Source organism: Aegilops tauschii, chromosome 6, assembly GCF_002575655.3.
Source record: "Aegilops tauschii subsp. strangulata cultivar AL8/78 chromosome 6, Aet v6.0, whole genome shotgun sequence".
NCBI lineage: Eukaryota > Viridiplantae > Streptophyta > Magnoliopsida > Poales > Poaceae > Aegilops > Aegilops tauschii.
In genome coordinates this window covers 12,883,275-12,909,398 of record NC_053040.3, presented here as the reverse complement: position 1 = coordinate 12,909,398, position 26,124 = coordinate 12,883,275, and the positions used below count along the sequence as shown (strand labels likewise).

Sequence of the window (26,124 nt, the reverse complement as noted above, 5' to 3'; positions counted from 1 at the left end):
CTGTATACACCGGCGACGACGAGAACTATCAGGACAGCGACCACCGACAGACCTTCAGGTATGTTTTTTTGCGTATATTGTTTAGGATTCGTAGGTAGATGCCATCCACTTAGGTTGTAGCCGAATCTGAAATTTGTGTCCATCTATTGTAGGGAGTAATGGATCCTCTGGATTTAATTCATGTCATGTTCCATTATAATGGCGAATTTGTGAAGAATGGGAACCACATGATGTATTTGGGAGGCAGTGAAGCTATGTCAGACATTGACAGAGATAAGCTTTCTTTGCCCGAGCTTTTGGGGCATTTAAGAGATCATTGCACTGATGTGGAGGGGATACAATGTCAGTTATATTGGTTAGTTCCAGGAAAAGAGATGAATGATGGACTTGTTTTTCTGCACGATGACAACACTGTTCTTAAGATGGCTGAGTTTGTTTGTGATGGAGGAGTTGCAGATGTGTATGTTGAGAAGCATGCTCCTGCTGATGGGGAAGAAACAGTTGCAACGGCATGGTCTGCTGGAGAGGAAGAGGAACAGTTCACCCCTTTAAGTGTAGTTATGCCAGAAGAGCAAGTGCCTAGATTAGATGGGAATACTGATGCACAAGATGGAGAGTCTGATGAAGAGGACAGTGATTATATACCTGATGATGAGTCAGCATCCGAGGATGATGAAGAAGCAAGAAAGATCAATGCTGACTATGTAGAGTACAAGAAGAAACTCAGGGCTGGCAACATTGACATTTTAGATGAAGTGTTCATTACATATGCAGCAGTAGGTTCAAGGGAAAATGTTGGAGAGGATACAGCTGCTGAAAGCTACTCAGACAGCTCAGATTTTGATGACTCTTTTGAAGAAAACAGTGATGGAGAGGCTATCAGCAAACCCAAAAAATATCCTGTGTACAAAGACAGAGGAGAAGTACCAGAGTTCTGTCTTGGAATGAAATTTGAATCAAAGGAAGAGTTCAGAAAAGCAATAATTACTTATGGACTGCATCACAGAAGGTTAATTAGGTTTAAGAAAAATGATTCTGTAAGGTGCAGAGCAGAGTGTGATTGGGGGACATGTCCCTGGTTCTGTTTACTAAGTAGGACAAGTAGGTGCAATAGTTGGCAGGTGACATCTTTCATAGATAAACATTGTTGCCCAAAAAGGAAGGACAACAAGCTGGTCACTTCAGTGAGGATTGCACAAAAATATGATAAGCTCATTAGAGGGCACCCAGGATGGAAGATTGACAGCTTGAAAGCACATGTGCAAGAGGACATGAAAGCACAAATTAAGAGAGCAAAACAAATTGTGAAGCAGAGAGTGTATGATTCCACCAAGTTCCAATACTCAAAAGTGTTTGATTATCAGTTGGAATTGCTGAGGAGCAATCCAGGAAGCACTGTTGTTGTCAAACTTGATCCAAAGGAAAGAGTACCGACATTTCTGAGAATGTATGTGTGTTTGGCTGCTCTGAAAGAAGGTTTCAAGGCAGGTTGTAGAAAAGTAGTAGGAATGGATGGATGTTTTTTCAAAGGAGCAACAAATGGAGAGCTGCTCTGTGCTATAGGGAGGGATGCAAATAACCAAATGTACCCAATTGCATGGGCAGTAGTTGAGAAGGAGAATAATGACTCATGGGATTGGTTCTGTGATTTACTGTTTAGAGATTTGGAAGTGGAAGATGGTCAAGGCTGGGTGTTCATATCTGACCAGCAGAAAGTGAGTGCTACATAATTTAGAGATCTCCATAATTTATTGCTACTTTTGCAAATTGGAAATGCTAATTAACAATTTATTTTTTATTTTTCAGGGAATTATAACAGCAGTTCAGAACTGGGCACCATTGGCTGAGCATAGGAATTGTGCCAGACATATATATGCTAACTGGAGACTTAAATTCAGAAACAAGGACTGGCAGAAACTGTTCTGGAGATGTGCAAAAGCATCAAATGTAGCTCTGTTTAATCATGCTAGGGAGAAGTTGGCCAAGGAAACTGTTATGGGTGCAAGGGCTGTCACTAAAACAAACCCATGTCACTGGAGCAGAGCATGGATGAGGTTAGGATCCAACTGTGATAGTGTAGACAACAACATGTGTGAGAGCTTTAATAAGTGGATTGTGGAAGCTAGATTCTTTGCTGTTATTACTATGCAAGAGACCATTAGAAGGAAAATCATGGTAAGGATACAAGAGAACAATGACAAGTGGCCAAAGTGGAGTGGTACTATCTGTCCAAACATTATGAAAAAACTTGAAAAGATGATCAATGAGTCAGCTCATTGCACTGCCATATCTAATGGCAACAACTGCTTTGAAGTGACACAAAGAGTGCAGTATAGATTCAAAGTTGATTTGACCAACTGGATATGTAGCTGTAGGTATTGGCAACTCTCTGGTTTACCATGTGCACATGCTGTGTGTGCTATACACATGGTCACAAATGACATTTCTGGCTATGTTGCTAGCTGCTTTTGAGTGGAGAATTTCAAGGCAACATACTCACACTTCCTCCAGCCAGTAGATGGTATGGCAACTTGGCCTGAATCCAATAGACCTAGGCCAGCAGCTCCAGGATATGTAAAAATGCCAGGAAGGCCAAGAACTGAGAGGAAGAAAGGGAAGGGAGAGAAACCCACTGCACCTAAGCACAGGATGGATAAAGTTGGCACAATCAGTAGATGCTCTGTTTGCAAATGCACAGGTCACAACAAAACAAAGTGTACTGCTCCTAAACCATCTGCTAGCAGTGCCCCAACTGCTAGGAATTCTAGTGCAAAGCCAACTACAAAGGGCAGTTCTAGGCCAGCTACAAAGGCTAGTCCTGTGCAACCCTCACAGGAAAGCACAAATGTGAGTAGCAAGAGAAAAGCTCCATCAGACATTCCATCTACTTCAAGAAGGCCACCTTCAAATGTTAGCAGATTCAAGCCTTTCAAACCACCTCAGAGCAAGGTCACTGCTACCTCAAAGGCCACTGTGAAGAATGTTCATGTCAATGTTAGCAGCAGCTCTGGAGTTACTATGAATTTCAGTTCTGGAGCTGCTAACACCAACTTCACTGGAGCAAATAAAAGAGCAAAAAAAGTGCCCAACAAGCTGCTTGAGTGAGGCCAGTGTGTATGTTCAGAAAACCTGTGTGTTTGTTTCCTTCTTATCTCATGTCTCCAGTTAAATTTGAACACTGTGCTTTGTTTCCTTCAAAAAACCTGCTGTTTGTGTACTGAACAAGATGAACCTGGGCTACTTGTTCTAGCACTTACAATTGTGTGCTTGCTCTCATTTCCTGTTGAATATGTGTGCCTACTTGCTGTCCAAATGCCAAAAAGATATCAAGCCAATATGTACAACTGGTCAGTGCTTATAAGCACAACAAACTAACATACATAGCATCTTAGCCTATTACATTCAGTTCTTGGCAACAGCTAGCAGTGCAACTTACAAAAACATTACATTTTCAGTCCAATAAGCACAGCTAGCACTGCAAATAAAGCTATATTGCTACCAACTAACACCCAGATAAACAGATCCTTCTTGTTTAGCTCCATCTTCATTGCCTTCGTCTTGGATATCATCTTCTGCTGCATTTTCTTCTCTTTTTCTTCCATGTCAGATTTCTTATCGGCCAACATGAGCTCCAATTCCATCTTACAATCTTCAGCCTTCAACTTTTCTGCATAAAGTGCATTGATAGATCTCTGCGCTGGTGCAGGCCATTCAGGATCATACCACATCAGAAAATCACATGCTTGTTCATCCTAAAATTCAAATAAATTGCATCAGTTCATCCGAACATTACAATGCATATTTGGTAGAAAGAAATGAATGTGACAACTAAATTCACCTCCCGCATGCAACAAATGAACCTTCTGCCTGTGTTCACACCTTCATAAGCAACCTTTCTCACCGGAAAAAATCCACAAAAACAACTAAAATTGCTCTCGGTTTCAATGCCGCAAAACTCTGGATCTTCAATTGCGAGTGGCACTTTGCCAGATATCAGTTCCTCAGGCATATAGACCTATTCAACGACAAACAACACCCAACAGCACCTCCCCTTAGTCCCTCAATCACCAGGGAAGAACCCTAAATCCCCAAATCCCTAACCCTAGATCACAAATTGGCACTTACCTGTGTAGGAGCACAACTGCTTCTGTCCGCACTCATCCACCCAAGGATCTCCTCGCGAGTTCGCATGGCACCGGCGGGGAAGGGGAACAAGGCGCTGGCGGCGAGCAAGGCGACGATGCCGGGCAAGGCGACGGCGAGGTCGGGACGGAGAGAGAGAAGAGGAAAAGAAGAGCGCGAGGGGGAGAGTGAGCTGATGGCGTCGCTCGGGCCGTCTGTTTGACCCAACGGCGGGTCGGACGTGGCAAGTGAGGGGAAAGAGAATACCACGCCACGTGTCCTGTTTTCTAGCGAAACCGGAATTCGGACGAAACTTGACCGGTTTTGGAACTTGAGGGACCAAAAGTAGACCAAAAAAAGTTGAAGGACGAAGTCTGCACTTTTTGGGAACTTGAGGGACGAAAAACATACTTTTCTCTATTTGATATTAGCACACTAGATGAATGGAGAACCCAAGCCTATGAAAACGCCAAGTTATTTAAAAAAAAGTTAAGAGATGGCATGATAAAAGAATCCAAAAATGTGAGTTCAAAGTGGGAGAATATGTTCTTTTGTACAACTCTCGTTTTAGATTCTTTGCAGGAAAGCTTCTCTCTAAATGGGAAGGACCTTACGTTATCAAAGTGGTCTATCGATCTGGAGCTCTCAAAATAAATAATGTCGAAGGCACTAACCCAAAGGTTGTCAATAGGCAAAGAATAAAATATTATATCTCAGTTACACCCATTAATGCTAAAAGCAATATTATCCAAATTATGACACCGGAAGAGCACATAAAAGAACGTTCCGGAACACTCCAGAATCATGAAAAAAGAGGAGGTACGTGATAGTATCTGATGCCAATTAGCTATTGTTTAAACATGTTTGCTATTTCACATCTAGATGTGAAATAGCTATCTCACATCTAAGTTGGCAGCGTTGCGGCATCGTTCCTTCGTCGTCCCGCATACCACGTACGTAGCTTCATTGTGTGTTTTGTGGCCTGTTGTCCTTGCGTTTGGGCTTGGGCCTGCTCTTTATCGGCTATGAGACTTGTAGGGAACAGATGGGAATACACAACGTAATTGCCATCTTTTGCATTCTTCACTCTCTTTATCTCATGTGGACATGCATCAGTCTTTGTTTTCATCAAATAAATAATAACAAAATAAAACTTTGTGTTAGAAGTGAAATACTTATCTCACATCTAAGTTGTTGGCCGTTTGATCTGTTGATGGTGTAAATCTCGTGCAACCCATGTGAAATGTTCTCAGTTGCGGTTATTGTTTTGAAATGTTATGTAGTGTGCTTCGTTGCGGTTATTGTTTTGAAATGTTCTCGTTTCTTTTGTCTGTCAACCCATTATGTAGCCGTTGTGAGGATGGGCTCGACTTGTTTTCTGTTTATATTCGTTTTTTGTTGGCTTGCGAGATTTGTAAGTCTACCATCCAACCCATGTGAACCAAGAGCACTTATCTATTGCCTCTAACTCTCTATTGTCACTCTCTTCCATCTTCCATTCTCTTTCCTTCGTTACCATTTTTTTCTTTTTAGATTTCTTTCTTTTCACTATTATTTCTATCAGTTCTCTTTTTTCATTTTTCCTTTTGTGTCCGTTTGTATTTTATTTATTTATTTCTCATTTTGTCTTATTTTTTCTTTTTTCAAGTTTGTGAATAAGATTTTTGTGAATATTTTTTTATAAAAACACCTTCGAAATTCATATATATTTTTTCATATGAAATGATGTCTCATCTAAGTTTGCCACCATTCAATTTAGTGTCTGTAATTTTCTTTCAAGCGCTCGATCCTTCGCCTCCCTGGTGACTATTTGTTTTGTCACACATCTTTTTGTTGGCCAGTTTGGCTTCACTATTGTCGACACATTTATCACGGTGTGTTGGTAGCCCGATTCGCTGCGTTGTTTCTAGGCCGAGTCTTCCCGATGTCCAGTTTATCAGGTCGTTCGTGTCAGGCGCGCTCTTTTTTAGGCCCATTTTTTGCTCGTCATGTTTTGATTTTTCTTGGACCATTCTCACGGCCTTTTTGTTGTTGTTTGTTACTGGTATGTGTTGTAGAATTGCAAGCGATAGGTTTTCACCAGTCGCTGCATCTATATCACATCCATTTTATTGTTACCTACTCATTTTTTCTCTCCATTTTGTTTTGGTTTTTCAATATAGCCGGCACGAGGAGATGGGCGAGTCGACCAGGGGATTTGCTCGTACTCGTTCGTTCGCAAATGGGTTGGACCTTTTTTCTCACCTCAGTTGCAACCCATCCTTTGATTTCGATCTGTTGTTTTTGTTCCACTTACAAGTCCACCGTCAACTGGAATTTTTGGGCTCGATCTGTTGTTTTTGCAAGTTCACCATGGACTCGCAACTAGACTCGACTCTTTTTTTACCACATATGCAAATCCATCATCGATTCATGACTGGGCCTGCCATCTTTTCTTGTCCTACTTGTGATTCCATCGTTCATACGTATTTTGGCCTGACCCATTATTTTTCCAAGTTGCAAGTCCACGCTCAACACGTATCTGGGCGGGTGGGGGACGGGTTGATCCAAAATTTGCCTCGGTTGCAAGTCCACCCTCGACGGCAACTGGGCCTGGTCGCTTTTGTCTCAGTTGCAAGTCCACCCCCGACATGCAACCGAGCCTTACCCTAATTTTTTGTCACAGTTTAATGTCGATGGTCAACACAAAATTGTGGTCCCGACCCCTTTTGTCTTGGTCGCAACCGCATACCCGACATGCAACTGGGCACGACACATTTTTCGTCCTAGTTGCAAGTCTACTCTCAACATGCAAATGGGTGACCCTCAGTTTTTGGTCTGAGTTGCAAGTTCAACTTTGAAACGCAGTTTTTATTCCATATTTCCAAGTCCACCTTCGACACAGAACTGGGGGCGGGTGGAGCAGTGTCCACCCATTTTTTGTCCCAGTTACAAGTCCTTCCCCAACATTCAACTGGGCCCCGTCTCTTTTCTTGTGCTACTTTGTGAGTCCACCGTTCATACGCAACATGGCGTAACCCATTATTTTTTCCCAGTTGCAACTCCACTCTCAACACGCAACTAGGCGAGGGGGGATGTGGGTCAATCCATTCTTATATCAGCTGCAAGTCCATCCTCAACATGCAACTGGGCCTGCCTCTTTTGTTGTCCTACTTGCGAGTCCACTATTCATGTGCAACTTGGCCTGACACATTACTTATTCTAGTTGCAAGTCCATCCTCGACACGCAACTAAGGCCCGACCACTTTTTGTCCCAGTTGCAAGTCCACCCCCGACATGTAACTGGGCCTTGTCCCATTTTTTGTCTTAGTTGCAAGTCCATCCCAAACATGCAACTAGCCCTGCCTCTTTTCTTGTCCTACTTTTGCGAGTCCACCATTCATATGCAACTTGGCGTGGCCCATTTTATTATCCTAGTTGCAGATCCACCCTCGACACGCAACTGGGGGCCCGACCATTTTTGTCCCTAATGCAAGTCCTCCCCAACATTCAAGTCCACCCTACAAGCCTAGTTTGACTCATAATTGGGCATGTGTTTTGTCTTTCATCCATATTGCAAGTCAACCATTGACTTGCAATTGGGCTTGTAGCTTTGTAGTTGCCCAGTTGCAAGTCCATCTTTCACTCGCAACTGGGCTCATAGTTCTCCCAGTTGCAAGGCCACTATCGACTTGCAACTAGGCATGTTTTGTTTTTCATTTGCAAGTCCACTCTTGACTCGCAACTACGACAATAGTTTTTTTCATTCCACTTGCAAGTCGACCCTTGACTCGTAACTAGGCTCATTGTTTCTTAGTTGTCTTAACTTCAAGTTCATCCTTAACTCACAAGTGGGATCATAGTTTTGTTGTTTTCCTAGTTGCAAGTCCACACTTGACTTGCAGCTGGACCCATATTTTGTTGTTGTCCTAATTGCAAGCCCACCCCTGACTTGCAACTCGTCATGTGTTTTGTTTTTCATACCAGTTGCAAGTCCACCCTCGAGTCGCAACTGAGATCATAGTTTTTGTTGTCCTAGTTACAATTTCACCCTCGACTCGCAACTAGGCCCGTAGTTTGTTTTATCCCAGTTGCAAGTCCATCTTTGACTCGCAACTAAGACTGTAGTTTGTTTTATCCCAGTTGCAAGTTAGCCCTTGACTCACAACTGGGTTCATAATTTGTAGTTGTCCTAGTTTTAAGTCCAGCCTCGAGTCGTAACTCAGCTCGTATTTCTCCCAATTGCAAGCACAACCTCGACTCGCAACTAGGCATGTGCATTTGTTTTTCAACCAAGTTGCAAGTCCACCTTTGACTCGCAACTGGGTCCGTAGTTTGTTTCATCCCACCCTCAATTTGCAACTACTAGTGTTGTCTGCCGACTACATTTGCATGCCTTCAATGCTACTGCAACTGGGCGTGGCTGGGTGTAATTGCATGTCCAACATTCTTTCCCGCGAAAAGCAAGAACAATCCTTCATGAACTTCTAGAAAATGTCTTGATTTTTTTAATGCATGAAGTTTCTTTAAAAAATTGTCACGAACATTTCTTTTAATGTTAAGAAATATTTTTTCATTGTACAATACATTTTTTAAACATTACAAAAATTACTTTGAAATGCATGAACATTTTACAAATGTCGACATTTCCTAAATAAAAATAATTTTTTTTCAAACATCACAAATATTTTAATGAAAATTTATGTTTAAAATAAAAATAAACTCAATGTATTCGCATTGTTCAAAAAATGATTGGAATTTTTAAAAGTGTCCGAGGATTCTCATAAATTGTTCAAGAAATTGTTTGGAATACCAAATTTCATTCTTATTTGTCAACAAATGTTCAGAACTAAAAAATTTATTCACATTTGAAAAGATTGTATGAAATTTTAAAATTATTTGTGTTTTAAAAAAATTCCACATTTTAAATTGTTCACAATTTGTAGAAAAAAGGCTTCAAAATATTGCAAGATTGTCTTCTAATCTCAACGGTTTACTATGTTCTTATATACTCCCCTCTTGGTGGAAATCAATAGCAGGTATCTATTGGAGTGGTAGGAGCTCAAGGTGACTATTACGTTATCCCAAGTTTGATTCCTATTGCAGCGACTTTGTTAATTGATTTTTTTTTGTTTGGTCGCTCCAGTCGGCTGGTCCGGAGGAAAAGAAATTAAAAGGAAAACAACACAAAAAAACAAAAAAAAATCTGCTGATGTCACAACTTAGTTTTTTTGTCGCTCCAATAGGCCGGCTCGAAGGAAAAGAAACAATAAAGAAAACAACACGAAAAAAAACAAAAATATATAACCTGGAGGCCCAACAACAATGATCTGGAGCGGGGCTGGGTGTGAAACGTGGTTTTGGGCTGGACAAACAACCCAAGACAACGCTGACAACGGCAACGACACACTGGGAAGGAAGCGAGGGTAGTTGACAACGTGAGGGCCACAAACGGAGAGGTGATGTCATATTAGCTGTGAGATAATATCTCACATTTAGATGTGACATAGACAAAACTTTCATCCCTGCCAAATAAAAGCTACACGTTTCTGTGCGGAATTTTTTTTAGCTGTTGTTAGGGAATTTTAACTTCAGAGACCTGAGATTTTGTCATAACATGCATGCACGAGAGTTGCCTGCATATTGAGCAAGAAAGACAACTCTTACAGGGGTAAAAGAAAATGTTAGAGTAGTCATTATGGTATACGAGTTCTAGTCCAAGTTAGTTTTGTATCCCTACCCCAAGTCAGTTTGTACCCTCTTATATACTCTTGTATGCCGCAACAAATCATCAATAAGCAACAGTTTTATTCAGCTTTCATGGTATCAGATACCGGTCCCGGGTTTAGGGTATGGCTCCGCCAACGCCACCGCCGCCGCCGCCGCCCGGCTACTTCAAGCGCCGGGCCGCACTCATCGCCAAGGCTGCCAACGCCGCGGCCGCTTCTCTCTCGGCCCTCACCATAGCTCCACAAAACTACCCTGCACCCATCCTCGCCGCACCAATATCTCTTGCTGACACAATCTCCGACGTCAGCCCCTACATCCCCATAGTTCTTGATCTCGCCGCCCACAACTACTACCATTGGAGACGTCTCTTCGATCTCCACCTCGGCCGCTGCAACCTGCGCTCGCATGTCGCCGCCAACTGTCTTCCCCGCCCCGACGACCCGCAATGGTTGAAAGACGATCTCGCGATCGTCCAGTGGTTCTACACCCGCATCACCACCGAGATCTTCAACATGCTCGATCACGACGGCGCCACCGCTGCCAACATCTGGCACTCCCTCCGTCAGCTCTTCCAAAGCAACGCCGACGCTCGGAAAAACGCTCTCCACACCGAGCTTCGCAATATGGTGCAAGGAGACGCCCTGGTGAACCTGTTATGCCAGCGCGTTAAGACCATCGGTGATGAGCTCCGCGAACTCGGCGATACAGTTAGCGACTCACAGCTAATCAATATCGTCGTCGTCGGCCTCAGCGAAGACTTTGACAAGCAAGCCTCATTCATACCGATGATACGGCCCCCTCCTACCTTCGCTGAAATTCGTTCCTTGCTACAACTCGCGGCGGAAACACAAGCTCGCAAGGACTCTCGCCCCAAGGTCTTTCATGCTGCGGCTCGTCCTCCTCTGTCGTCTACACCAGCGCCGCCTTCCAGTCCGGCTCCTGCCGCCGGGCCGTCCGCATCGTCATCTGTTCAACCGCCCCCAGGTTGGCGTCCTAGTCCGAACTACCGCGGCAAAAACCCTATCTACAGGCCGCCGTCGACTCGTTCGGTTCCGCCTACAACATCACCAGCACCGAGTCCTGCACCACCCACCAGTGCTCCATCTGCGGTTGCATGGCGGCCTCCTCATGATCCTTGGACGGGGCTTGTTCAAGCATGGCCCATGCCCTGGTCCGCTCCGTCCACCCTCGGTGCTCCGCCGGCATACTCAGGTGCCTGGCAACCGGGCCTTCGACCGCCTACTGGTGCTCCCGGGGTTCTCAACCCCCGACAGCCGGCCAATGCCTATCACGCCGCCCCGACGTATGCTCCTTATGGTCATTACAGCACCGACGGCGGCGCCTACTACACACCTCAGCCGGCCCTTCTCCCGACGCCACCCCCACCACAGCCGGCCAATGCCTACTACACTCCCCAGCCGGCCCTACTGCCTTCACCATCGTATCCGCCGGCACTGCTTCCGACGCCACCCTCACCTGCAACGCCGAGCTGGGATCAAGCTGCCTTTCTCCAGGCCATGAATAACTTTGCTGCACAAGGAAACTCAGGTACGGATTGGATCTTTGATTCAGGGGCCTCTAGTCATATGTCTGCATCTAGTAATTGGTTATCTTCTTGCACTAAATCTCCTTTCCCTTCCATTATCCTTGGAGATGGATCATCTATTCCTATATATTGTGTTGGTCAGGCTCAACTTCCCTCTTCCACCAAACCTCTTTTACTTCGCGATGTTCTAGTTGCACCCGCCCTCATTAAAAATCTTATCTCCGTTCGCCAATTTACTTGCGACAATCTAGTTTCGGCTGAATTTGACCCTTTTGGTTTATCTGTGAAGGATTTCCTGACCAAGGCCGAGATCGCTCGCTTCAATAGCTCCGGTGATCTTTATTCTCTTAATGGAGTACCTGCCGCCACCCCTCCAACATCCATGCTGGCCTCCGTCGATCTCTGGCATCGTCGCTTGGGCCATCCCAACCCCGTCGTCTTAGCTTCTACGCTTAGTGAATTTACCATACCATGTAATAGGGACTCTCATAATTCTGTGTTTTGCGAGTTTTGTCAATTAGGCAAACATGTGCGTCTTCCCTTTAGTTCCTCTAGTTCTTGTAGCACTTATCCCTTTGAATTAATACATTGTGATTTATGGACCTCTCCCATTGCAAGTGTTTCGGGTTTTAATACTACCTTGTTATCCTAGATGATTTCACCCACTTTGTCTGGACTTTTCCTCTACGCAACAAATCCGAGGTCCATTCTCTTTTCCTTAATTTTCAACGCTATGTGTCTGTTCACTTCTTCCTCCCAATTCGCTTTATCCAATGTGACAATGGTCGCGAGTTTGATAACATTAAAAATCGTACTTTCTTCTTACAACATGGCATCCTGCTTAGGTTCTCATGTCCCTACACCTCCCCTCAAAATGGTAAAGCAGAATGCTCTCTTCGCACCCTCAATGATATAGTTCGCACTCTCCTCATTCAATCATCTATGCCTCCCAAGTTTTGGGCTGAAGCCCTACACATGGCCACCTTCTTTCTAAATATTCGACCTTCTAAAACTAAACCCAACACTACTCCCTATTATTCCCTCTTTCTTTCCCACCCCGACTACTCCGCGGTTCGTGTTTTCGGCTGTCTCTGTTTTCCCAATGCCTACGCCACTTCTGCAAATAAATTGTCACCACGCTCTATCCCATGTGCTTTTCTCGGCTTCTCTGACGAGCACAAAGGCTATCGCTGTCTCGACCTTCACACCGGACACGTTCATGTCTCTCGTCATGTCACGTTTGCTGAGCACATTTTTCCTTTCTCACAACGCACTACTACACCATCCAACACCCCTAGCTCCGCAAACACCCCCTCTCCCCGTCCTCTCCAACTATATACTCCCCTACCTGCCGAACACAACTTATCACCACCACCATTAACACCCACCATAACCAATCCCAACCATACACTCACCCCACCCGAGACGTCCCCAACACCCCCGACCCCTGCTCCCTCCCCAACACCCCCGGCCCCTACTCCCACTCCACCACCCAGCCCCGCTCCCACTCCACCACCCAGCCCTACTCCTGTGTCCGACTCTTCCGCTGCGCGGGACTCACCAGTACCCACCTTACCCCCTCGTGCTATTCCTACAGCAGCCCCGATTAATGATCATCGCATGCGTACTAGGGCCAAATCAGGATTTCATCAACCCCAAGACCGCCTAAACCTTCATACCTCCGTATCTCTCACTTCTCTTCCAAAGAATTACAAAACTGCTCTACTTGATCCCAATTGGGCCGCTGCCATGCAAGAAGAATATAATGCTTTACTTCAAAACAACACCTGGCAACTTGTTCCTCGTCCTCCCAATACAAATATTGTTTCTGGCAAATGGATTTTTCGCCAAAAGTTCCACTCCGATGGGAGCCTCTCACGATATAAAGCCAGGTGGGTTTGTCGTGGCTTTTCTCAGCAACAAGGAATTGATTACGAAGAAACCTTCTCTCCTGTTGTTAAACCTAGCACCATTCGCACCGTTCTTAGTGTTGATGTCTCCTCTTCATGGCCCATTCACCAACTTGATGTTAAAAATGCTTTCCTCCATGGTTCCCTTCAAGAAACTGTCTACTGCCAGCAACCTCTGGGTTTTGAAAATCCATCCTTTCCAACTCATGTATGTCTTCTTCAGAAATCTCTCTACGGTCTTAAACAGGCCCCACGAGCTTGGTTTCAACGCTTCTCCTCCTTCATTCAAACAATAGGCTTCACTCCATCTCTCTCCGACACCTCTCTTTTTGTGTATCATCAAACTTCTGACACTGCCTATTTACTTCTCTATGTAGATGATATCATTCTTACCGCCTCCTCTCAAAAGTTCTTAGATCATATTGTCTCTCTTCTTAGATCTGAATTTTCTATGACTGACCTAGGAGTCCTTCATCATTTCTTAGGCATTGCTGTTGTTCGAGATTCCTCCAGCCTTTTTCTTTCCCAACGCCAGTATATTCTTGATCTTCTTAATCGTGCTGGTATGCTTGACTGTCAATCATCTCGCACTCCCGTCGATACTAGTTTTAAACTTTCGGCTACCGGTGAACCCTTTTCCGATCCTACTCTCTATCGTAGCCTAACAGGTGCTCTCCAATATCTCACCATTACTCGTCCTGAAATCTCTTTTGCAGTTCAACAAGCATGTCTCTATATGCATGATCCCCGGGTTCCTCACTATAATCATGTTAAACGCATTCTTCGGTATTTAAAAGGAACTCTCAATCATGGTCTCCACCTCAATAATTCTTCTCCAAACTCGCTTACCGCATACTCTGATGCAGACTGGGCTGGTTGTCCTGACACTCGAAGGTCCACTTCCGGTTTTTGTGTTTTTCTTGGTAACAATTTGATTTCTTGGTCTTCGAAAAGACAGGTTACAGTCTCACGTTCGTCGGCCGAGGCTGAGTATCGCGCTGTGGCACATGCCGTTGCAGATACAATCTGGATTCGGCAGTTACTCTCCGAGCTACACAGGCCTATTGAGCAGACCACTATTGTCTACTGTGACAACATATCAGCAGTCTACATGACCAGCAATCCCGTTCAACACCGACGCACAAAGCATATTGAGATTGATATTCATTTTGTTTGTGAAAAGGTTGCTCTTGGTCAGGTTCGGGTGCTTCATGTTCCCTCTACGGCTCAGTTTGCTGACATTTTCACCAAGGCACTGCCTACTAAGCCGTTTCAAGATATCTGTTTCAGTCTCAACGTCGTCGAGCCTACCGTTTATACTGCGGGGGGATGTTAGAGTAGTCATTATGGTATACGACTTCTAGTCCAAGTCAGTTTTGTACCCCTACCCCAAGTCGGTTTGTATCCTCTTATATACTCTTGTATGCCGCACCAAATCATCAATAAGCAACAGTTTTATTCAGCTTTCAGAAAACACGACCAGATCGGAGTCCTGGTACGGGATCAAGATAACGGTGCAATGGTATGTATACGTACATACATACACAGATACACATGCACCTACTTTCTTATTGGCCATGCATACGAGTAGTTACTACGGCGTGCAACGAGAGCAACGGTGGTACGTCTATACTACGCTTGCACGCTGCTGCATCCGGTACTTAGTAGCGGACCTCCGCCCGATACTTGGGCTCCGGGATCCCGCCACCACCGCCTCCGCCGTTCATCCATTTTATGATTCGTGCGATTTGCAGGCCAACACCTCACGTATATTAGTGTATTTCCAAAGAACATGGCGTATTCAACATTATGTCACATCAGCTGGCAGGTCCATGTCAGTGATAAAGTAGTACTTATGCATGCCTGATCCATTCTCTCTTCTAGTTCACGTAAAGGTGCATCCGCGTGCGAGATTAAATCCTACCTTTTATTTTTCTCTTTAGCAATTTCATTCATTCATATCTCTAGAACTATAACCCCATTTTAGAAATATTTTATATATTTGAACTCCTGGCGCCAAGACCTTTAGAACAAAATCAATCTTGAATACATTTAAACATGATTAAATTTCAACATTTCAAATGAGTGAAATCAGTTTTCTGAAATAAGTGAAATCAGTTTTCTGAAATAAGTGAAACCAATATTATTGAAATGGGAATTTTTTTTCATGTAAATGAAACATATTTCAGTGCAAAATATGTGAAACTTGTTGTTTAAAAGAATGTGAAACTAGTTATTTAAAAAAATGTGAAGCTGATTATTTCCAATCAGTTTTGAAACTAAGTTAAATCTATCTTTCAAACAAGTGAAATTGTTATTTCAATTTAGTGACTGTAATGTGTTTTTCTGAAACTAGTGAAATGAGTGAAATCTATCTTTTGTAATTAGTGTAATCAGTTTTTGAAACAAGTGGAATGTAGTATTTTAATTGAGTGAGTGTAATGCGTTTTCTGAAATAAGTGAAATGTGAGAAATAAGATACTTGAAAAAATTAAATATATCCATTGCTCTATGAAACTGTCTATTTCAATGTTTGAAACTGATTTTTGTGATGAGTGAAATACGTTTCAAGATATTTCATAAATACGAAGTGAAATCAGTATTAGAGATTTTTTTTTGTAAAGAGTGAATCAGTTTTCCAAATCAGTGAAATGTGCTTTTTCAAAGTAGTGAAATACTGATTTTGGAATGAGTGGAATTATATTTTTTGAAATGAGTGAAATCTATGTTCTGTAAAGGAGTGTTATTTGTTTTCTAAAACTAGTGAAATGAGTGAAATCTATCTTTGAACTGCAAAAACGTCTTACATTATGTGAAGGAGGTAGTATATTTTTTAATGAGTGAAATCAATTTTTTTTAAACAAGTGAAATATAGTATAGTATTCCTATTGAGTGAGTGTAATGTGTATTCTGAAATGAGTGCAATATATCTTTTGGAAATTAGTGTAAAGTGTTCTTAGAAATTAGTGTAATGTGTTTTTTTGAAATTAGTGAAATCTATTTTGGAACGAGTGAAATTTGCTTTCTTATCTGATATTTTTTTAAATGAGTGAAATCATTTATCTGAAATTGTTTTTTTTTGGTGTGTGGAAATATGTTAAATGGGTTATTTCAAATACGTTCAAATGATTATTTAAAATATATGAAACTGGTATTTATGAAATACATGAAACATATTTCAATGTGTTTGTCAAGTTGTTTATTCAATGTGTGAAACTGATGTTTGTGAAATACTACTAAACTGAAATATGAAAACTATAAAATTCAAATTGTTCAAAATATATCTGTGATTGGTCTTGTTTCAAAGGTCTTGTCACCCTGGATTCAAATATATAATTTTTTTCAGAAACAAGTTTAGATTCAAAGCATATTTACCATCCAAAATTTTGCCAAAGAATTAAATAGAGGTCTTGCATGGGGAGAGAGATAGGGATAATATATGTACCAGCATGCATGCAAGCGTCCTTTTTCCTGACAAAAGTTGTTGCATGCAAAGGGACCCACATTTGTATTACTGATGTATAGAGTTGGGGCCGTAATTACTAGTTTATACCGATGGACACCGCATAGATCTTGACAAAATGGACGAAGGGTGGATCCAACAGCGGTTCAAACAACGGTACATCCCGGCTCCGGTAAAATTACTTATTCGATGTGCGGTGCGGTGCCGTGAAAAACGCGACAAACTTCGACTCGGCGCCATGCATGCGCCCATCAGCTCCGGTAGATGGATATTAGAGTGGCACGCGTGCATGAATGTCGCTGTGCATCCAAATCCATCTGATAGGATATGCGTGCCTTCTTCTGAATTTGGAGAGTTGCTGAACGTGTATGGTCGTTCTGCATCGGGAACGTACGCGGTGGGTCTTTGAACCAGCCATATATTTTTGTATTCATTGCTGGGTTTCCAGGTTCAAACTAGCATGTTCAAAGAGCAAGGTTTTTCGGTCTGAAAATTGGAGGATGGAACATGATACGTTCGTAAACATGGTTGAATTAGTTTGGACCCAGTCCATTCATTATGCAGATGTAGCCAAAAGGGTTACTGCAAGTTTAAACTACTTAGAGAACATCAAAAGAAACCTGGGCCAGATCCTTATCTTTAGTCAGAGATGACATTGCTGATGCTAACAGTATCATATCTCTATTAGACTCCATTGAGAATTTCATAGACCTTTACCCCATTGAATTGGCTTTGACGAAGGATGTAAAAGAGCATTTGTCTTTTTTTTTTGAGGGAGTAAAAGAGCATTTGTCTGGGCTTCTCCACACACAGAAAGTTAACTGGCCACAAAGGGGTGGAAATCAAATAGGTGACTCTAGGAAGTGAAATCTCAAAATTCTTCCATGCCCAGGCTACTACCCGGCACAAAAACAACAATATAGCTTTTCTCACAATGCTTGTTTCACCTTATCTGAACATCAGGCTAAAGCTAATCATTTCTTTGTAGATTTTAAAGAAAGGGTGGTACAATGTGCTCAAGTATCTGTGCCTAGTTAGTTACCGGATCTTTTGCATGTACATGCTGATCTTTTTTTTTCCTAGGGGACCCTTTCTCTTAAAAGGAAATTGACGATGTTATTACTTTTGCCTTCAAACAAGTCTTTTGGGCCAGATGGCTTAATACTAACTTCATTAAGAAATACTGGCATATCATCAAGAAAGATTTATATGATCTATGCAACCGTTCCACAAAGGGGGACTTTGCTTGCAAAGCATCAACGGTTCGTATATCTCCGATCCAACAAATGAATGGTGCTAATACATTTAATAATTTCAGGCTAATGTCCCTTCTCAGGTACACAATCAAGTTAATCACCAAGCTCCTTTGCAAATAAGTTGCAACAAGTGATTCTTGAGCTAGTTCAATTTAACCAGTATGGGTTTCATAGATCCAGAATTTGCCTCGGTGTCAGATCTAAAGACCCTATTGCGGTGTTAAAGTTAGATTTTGAAAGGCTTTTGATAAAACAGAGCAACAACATGATTTTCACAACTTTAAGCTAAACAGGCTTTGGTAACCAATAGTGTGCCGGATTCAGGAAATTTAATCTTCAGCCACATCATCTGTTCTCGACACAGCAGGGTTGAGGGAGACTCTGATCTAAGAAAGATTTGGTTGTGGCTTGTACTGCGATCTCTATCTCACCACCTACCATGCACGTCGGCTCAATTTCTCCAACTTTGGCCACAGGTGCAGGCCTGAGGCAGTGGGGATGAGTGGGGGTAGACCAGGAGAGAAACGATTCATAGTTTTACTTAGGGAAACAAGAGACACATAGTGAACGGTGACTATTGGACGAGAGACACCGCAGGACAGGGGTCACATCATGTTCATGGATACACCTCAGTCAAATTTGGCCCATGTACATTACCGGGACGAAGGGCCACATTCATACGTAGGCGCCCCTATGTCTTGCTTATAGCCACAAGAAAGGAAGACTGGTCCGAAGGCGGGCCCGAGATGGCCAACCCAGGCGCGCTAGTTGCCACAGCTTCTTTTAAAACAACATTTTTTTTGCTTGTGCATATACTTCCAAATATTGTAAATAACCATATTACAAAAAACACTTTACATCAATCATTTGAAAAAATGATAACCAACCGTTTGAAAAATTTCAAATGTATAAACAGAAATGTTTCTCATATACACTAAAATTATATGTAAAAAAATATACAATGTGTGTGAATAAGGTTGATCATGTATTTCAAAAAAATCGAGCATTTAAAAAAATGTTAAACAAGTATTATAAATATGTAAGTCAAGAATTGGAAAAAAAGATAAATGTGTATAGAAATAATGTTGACCATATATTCAAAAAGTGTTAATCCTTGTATTTAAAAAATGTTAACCAAGCATTTGAAAAATATTAAATCTGTATAGAAAATTGTTGACCACGTATTCAGAAAATGTTAATCTTGTATTTACAAAATGTTAATCAAGAATTTAAAAATGTTAAATGTATATCGAAACAATGTGACCATGTATTCAAAAATGTTAATTTTTCTTTAAAAAATGTTAATCAAGCATTTGAAAAATGTTAAATATGTATAAAAAATGTTTACCACGTATTCAAATTTTTTTAATCCTATACTTAGGAAATGTTGTTCAAGCATTAGAAAAATATTAAATGTGTATAAATAATATTGACCATGTATTTATGAAATGCTAAATGTGTATAGAAAAAAATGTTGCCCATGTATTAAAAAATTGCTATTCTTGTATTTAAAAAATGGTAAACATGTATTAGAAAACATATATTCTATATATACCAAAATGTACAATGTATATGTGCAAAAAGTTGACAGCAAAAATATCAGTCTTTTTATGAATGTGAACTGAGAAAAAGGTAACAAGTGTCGAACAAAAAACAAACTGATGAGAAAAGACAAAAAAAAGGGAAATTCAGAAAACCAATAAAAACAAAAACAAATGAAATGAAAACTGAGAAAACCGAGAAAGAAACAAAGATAATCGATGAAAGCAAGACAGAAAAATAGGAAACCGAAAAAAGAACAAAAGAAAAAAAACTAATAAAAACCGAGAAAGTAACAAATAAAAATGAAGAAATAAAATGGAAAAACAGGTGAAAAGGAAGAGAGAAACAGAGAAAACATTGAAAACGTGAACAAATCAAAAAAAGCCAAAAAAAGGATGCAGAAAAAGTGAAAAATGAAAATGAAGGAAAAACAAAAACAAAAAACCTGAAAGCAAACCGAACCGAACAATTCAGGAACCAACCCAGCGAGCGATGCGAACGAACTAACCCAGCGAGCGAGGCGAACTCGTTCAATGAAACCAAGCGAAGGAAAAAACACAGATGAAAATGGGCTAGCCCAGTAGCTACAGTGCCGTGTGAGATATTCTTTTTTAGGGGTACCAGGTGAGATATATAGTCACCGCGAACGTATATAGGGCGGAATCCTATTTGGCACTTCGCCAAATAAGGCCGAAAGTACAGAATTGGGCCCAATATCTGTCCTTCCATAGGTATTTGGGCTAGATTTCTTCGATATGTTTTTCAATGGTTTTTGTTCCATTGTTGCTGGTTTTTCGTATTATTTTTCTTCTTTTTGGGCCTTCTTTTTGCCTTTTCTCCTTTTATATTCTGACTTTTTTTTCATTTTGGATCATAGTAAGTTTTCAATTTGTGACTATTTGAAAATTTGTAAACTTTGTTCGAATTCGTGAGCATTTTTTAAATACCTGAACTCTTTAAATTAGAAATATTAAAATTAAAAGCTGTGAATTTATTTCAAATTCTTGGGCATCTATCAAATTCACAAACTTTTTCAACCTGATATTTTTTAAATCCATGAAATTTTACAAGTTTGTGAACATTTTTTATTCGTGATTGTTTTTCAAATCCGTGAATTTTTATCCATTTCATTAATATTTCTAAAATCTGCAGTTTTTTCAAATCCACAAAGGTTTTCCAAATCGGTGAACATTTTCAAATCTGTGACCTTTTTTCAAATTCATTAGCATTTTAAATTTTGTGGAAAAAAATTAAAATCCATGAATGGTTTTCAAACTTGTGAAATTTTTACATATTTGCAAAAAAAAGTTGGCACTGTGTTTTCCATAAAAAGTAAATGGTCGGCTATTGACCGGTCAAGAAGGTTGACATGAAGTCAGTCAACAGTTAGTGGTCCACCAGTTAACTGATTGATCAAATGTAGGTGACCTGGCGCATAGCCTGCAAGTGTGAGCGCCAATTGTCGTAGCCTGGCGCTGTATTTGAGCACTCATACATAGGCATACACGAGATTCTATGTATTGTGGTCCCATATTGCCAGCTCGATTTGTTGTCGCGACCACCAAACTTGGTACCAACATGTAAAAAGCTTAAAGTGTGGTACCAGTTTATTACCCTAGCCATAATTATGGTACCAACATGCAACTAACTATGTAACCTGCCAGAGTACGACATATTTCCCGATGGAGTTCTACTAACATCTTTTTTTTGCATGTTGAAATTATGAGAACCTGACAGGCAGGCCCTGCTGGTCAGTTTCGGTTCAAAATGGGTTTATTTTCTCCTTTCCCTTTTGGTTTATTCTTATTTTCTGCTTTTTATGGTTTCTTGACGAATTGGTTGCTCCTTTATGGATCCTTTTGGGTGCAGTCCTCAGTCGACTTGTTCCTTCGTAGATTTCAGAACCATGTTCTAATGTGATCCTAGAAGGTTCGATGTGTCTTTTAGTGTGGAGTAGGATATCGCCAACTATTCAAACCACGAGAAACATCTTCAACGAGCCTCCCCATGTTTGCGCACGCCTAACTTTTACTCTTTACATATGGAAGTCTATGTTGGTAATATGAGTAACTTATCATATGATTTATTTAACAGAAATAGTAGATAAAACATGACTATTATAGTAAAGATGAAATAAGTCATGTAATCTATAAAAAAGAAGACAAATAGCATCTGCACATGTGAACTAGAAAATGAAAATATGTAGAACAGATTGTAGAAGGAGAAACTGTTACGGGATCTCAAATAGAGAGAACATGAGAACGTACGGAGCAGCGGCAGAAACATTGGACTTGGGGTCGAGGTCCTCGCCGACCATCTCATCGAAGAGGTTGTCAACGTCGGGTAAGAAGTCATCATCGGGGAAGTGGTCGTCGGCGTCTGGAGCGTCCGTAATGAATAAGTCAGTAGTCGTGCAGAGCGCTCCCCGAAAATATTATCACCCTTCTCCCGTACAGGACTCAAAAAGGTGGCGTTTCAGAGGCCTCAAGCCGGGATGGGGAAGAACCTTGCGGCACTAGCTCAGAGCTTGGAACTCGGCGGAGGCTCGGCTCATTCCCGCAACCCGAGGCTCGGCGCGTCGGGACGTGGCGTGGCGTGTCGGGCGGTGGAGGAGAAGCTCATACATGTGGGAAAACATCCTCCCTTACAAATAGGTGCAACTCCAACCAAACTAGCAATGTGGGACTAAACTTTATTCCCACCTCACGAATGGGCTAAGTGTGGGCCTCTAAGATTTACTAGGAATTTCTGAAAATAAGATTGGGCTGGCCCAAAATAGAATAAATTCCAGCAGTCTTTGTCTTCCTTTGCTATAGTCTTGTAGACTTGCTTATGTTGGTTGTTTATAGGCTGTTAGTAGAAGAGCTTAAAACTGCATGAACTTTAAAATTAGGAGAATAGTCATTCTTGTAGTCTATTCAACCCACTATCCATACTTACAATCCTACCGCTTGTAGCTAGGCTACACTATGAGTTCAAGAAGAGATGGAGTTCACCATTTGGGTTCATCACAAAGCCGCCTCGCCCAGGTGGTGAGGTCTGTGGCCAGTGATCACTGGTTGGGTTGCATAATCCAAGACACGTGTGTGTTCATGTGTCTTTAACGTGCATCTGTGTGTTGCCGGGTCGCTGATGGGAATGGTGGCTTGCCCGCCCAGTGGTCCGACACCATGGTGGATGGCATTTCCTCACCGGTTTAGGTGTGATTGTAGTTTCCATGCCGGTGTCACAGCGCTGGATGACGCACACCACGGGTATTATAGAATGCGTGGCTAGTTCGGTCTCTCTTGCTAGGGTGTACCAATGGATGATTAGGAGCTCAATTTCTAAATTTGTGTCCCGCGCTCTGCCTTGGTCTCGGCACATCGGCACGCAAACCTTTTAATCCCGACTAGAGCAAGTAAGAAGGTTAGGTTGTTGGCAATTTTTTTTTGTAATTGCTTTATTATGGGCCTTGGAAATATGTGAAAAGAGGCTTGCATTTTTTTTGTGTGGTAGTGCACTTTTCTGAAGAAAAAAAATAACAGCTTCTCTATGAGATCTGGTCTTTTTCGGCCATATTGGAGGATCACATCTTTTTCCTCTTTTTTTTCTTTTTTCCCTTTTCTCTTTATTTTCTTCTATTTATGCTTTCCTTCATGTTGATTTTCAAATACATGGACCATTTTTAAAATTCTATGAATATGTTTTCAAAATGATGTACACTTACATGAACATTTAAAAAGATATGAAGAATTTCTTAATTATACAAACACTTCTCATAAAATGAAAATCTTTTAACTTTTATGTATATTTTTTCCAATATGTTGCACAGGAGAGCGGGCGAAGAAAGCGGGGAGGGAGAGAAAATGATGGTGCGGTTCCGTGAGTGCCCCTTTTGCTTACCTTTTCTTAAAGGGAGCCCCTTTTGCTTAGAGCATGGTTAATAATACAACCAACAGTCGGCTATAAGAAGTTGCCATGTCATGTACAGCCAACCTCTTAGCCGGCATGTACAATAGTAAGTTTTAAATATGTAATAGTTTATCAATAGTCGGCCCACCTTACATCCTCATAAAGTGTCTTGGGTCTCGTGTTGCAGCTGGCTACTAACCAAGAATCCGATTCTCTTCTCTCTCCTCTTCTTTTTCCTCCAACTAAGCACAAATATATTATTCTATTTCTTATAGCCTACTTACGTCATCCTATTGTACTTGCTCTTACCTGCTAAGCTTCCGCTGGCTCTATTTTTTTTTCCTTCCAACATGTGGCCCATTGAAAACTAGCAGGAGGAGGCTTTCCTGCCCAACCGATGCGCTCCCTCGATCCGATGTGGACCGATCTCGCTCTTGGAGTGTGTAATGGGCCTTCGAGATATATAAAAGACGCCTACATTTTTTGGCGATAGTGCACTTTTCCCAATTTTTGTTTTCCTGACGGCTTCTCTACGAGATCTGGCTTTTTCCAACCATACTTGAGGATTTTTTTTCTGGTTTTCTTTTCCTTTTTTCTCTTTTCTTTCTTCTATTTAGGATTTCCTTCATGATGCTTGTCAAATAGATGGTCCGTCTATAAAATTCTCTGAATATGATTTCAAAATAGTGGACACTTACATGAACATTTTTTAAAAGTATATGAAGAATTTCTTAATTATTTGAATACTTTTCTTAAAATGAAAATATTTCAACTTCCATGTGTATTTTTTCCAATAGGTGAATGAAAAACTAAATATATTAATATTTTAAAAGTACATAAATAATTTTATTTTGAATACGCGTGTTCTGTTATTACAAAAGGATACCTTTTTTACTTCTACTATTTTATCAGGTTGGTTCATAAAACTCCCCAAATAATGTGTCAGTCGGACTACCGATAGTTCAAAAAAATTTCAGGGAAAACGTGGTTCAAATTGTTTGGACCACATGATGCCGCACGCAGCTCTTAGAATAAATGCAGCAACTTTGGCCAGCAGTTTCTCTCTCTCTCTCTCTCTCTCTCTCTCAACCTCACTTATCTCTCGCCCTCGAGCACTGCTTCGTGCAGCCATGGAGAACCACCGTGACGACGGCTTCGCTTCCAGCGCTGCTTCCCTCGAGGGGATTAGGGGGCTCGCCGCGGGTGAAGACCCCATCCACGTCGAAACCATGACCCCGACACAAACATATCAAGGTACGTATTCGATTCCCTCTGCTTGTACATGTTCCTGCAGTATCTTGAAAGGGATGGATGCACCTCCAGATGTATGAATTCCTTAGATTGTTTGAACGCACCAACTGCAACTGGTAGTTCTGCCCTTACCAGATAAATCTAGGCTTCGATCGATGCAAGATGCTAGAGAATTTTCTTCTTTGTTATAAGAAAGGGAGCGATGTACATGTGTTGTTAATCATTAGCTTGTTTGCGCGTACCAACTGCGACTGGTAGATCTGATAAATCTAGACTTTGATGGATGCAAGATGGTAGAGAATTTTCGTCTTTGTTAACTGACGAGTGTTGTGAACTTGATTGCGAAGAGTGGCTTGCCCCATCACGTGCACGCGCTGGCGCCCGGAGCCCAGGACTCCGGCTGAAGAACAGGAAACTTCAAAGGAGCAGTTACTTCTCTTTTCTTTATGAGAAAAAGTATCAGTTACTACTTCTTAATGTGATCAGATTATCTACATCCAAAATTTCAGGATACGCAGGTACCTAGCTTGGTTGTGCACGTCTGGTACTGATGGATCTGTATGTGTATGTGCAGTGTTATCTGGCGACGACAGCATGGAGATGATGATGAGAGGGGTCAACGGAGACCCGTGCGATTTCCTGACCAAGCCCCCGGGCAACGACGGGATGCACAACATCCGCTGTCCTGTCAAGGAGCGAAGCCTCAACGCTGCCGTCAACGCCGCCCCCGCAAACACCGATCCTCGCTCCAGCCAGGATGGCAAATCGAGGAAGAGGCCAACGGAAGTGGACCACTCCGACGCGGGGGGCTTCGGTAGCAGGACTGCCAAGAAGATCACTACAGAGAAGCATGCATTACTTCACAAAGTGGCCAACAACCGGATCATTGGAACAGAAGGTGCGTGCAATTTATGCAAACATATAGTCCAATATCTCCATGTCGGGCACATTGTGCTATATGCGATCATACATAATCGTTTCTGCGTGTTTTATTTCTTCGTGCTTATTTACTAGTAGTACATAGTAACCAATGTGTAAGCATGCATGCATATGTAAGTTTGTGATGTTGATGTAGGAGACAGTGAGTACTATATATATGCATGTTAGGCCAAAATGGTGTCGTCTTCTAGTGGTATAGTCTAGAGTGTATGAAGTGCTTAATTTTCACCCATACTGGCATAGTCCTGGCATGTTTGGATGGTTGGTGCATGGCTTGTTTGGATGTTTGTGATTTTAATAGGAGATAGTGAGTGCTATATACTCCCTCCGTTTCACTTTATAGTGCGTATATTATTTTTTGGCTTAAATTTCATGTTGTAGTGTGCATTTGCACAGCCATGCAAGTCTAGATGAAACTGATCTCCCCTGGTACACACTGCGGTGGTAGGACTTGACTGGGAATGAGATAGGCTGTGGAGAGTTGGCTAGTTT

At 41.7% G+C, this 26,124-nt stretch overlaps 1 long non-coding RNA gene across 1 annotated transcript; it reads left to right on the top strand.

The window, feature by feature from the left end:
* Positions 1–23,780: 23,780 nt before the first annotated feature.
* LOC120966058 (uncharacterized) lies at positions 23,781–25,864 on the top strand. Its single transcript, XR_012186759.1, has 2 exons — positions 23,781–24,696; positions 25,268–25,864. It is a non-coding gene; the product is annotated as an uncharacterized lncRNA (long non-coding RNA).
* The last annotated feature ends 260 nt before the right edge of the window (positions 25,865–26,124 follow it).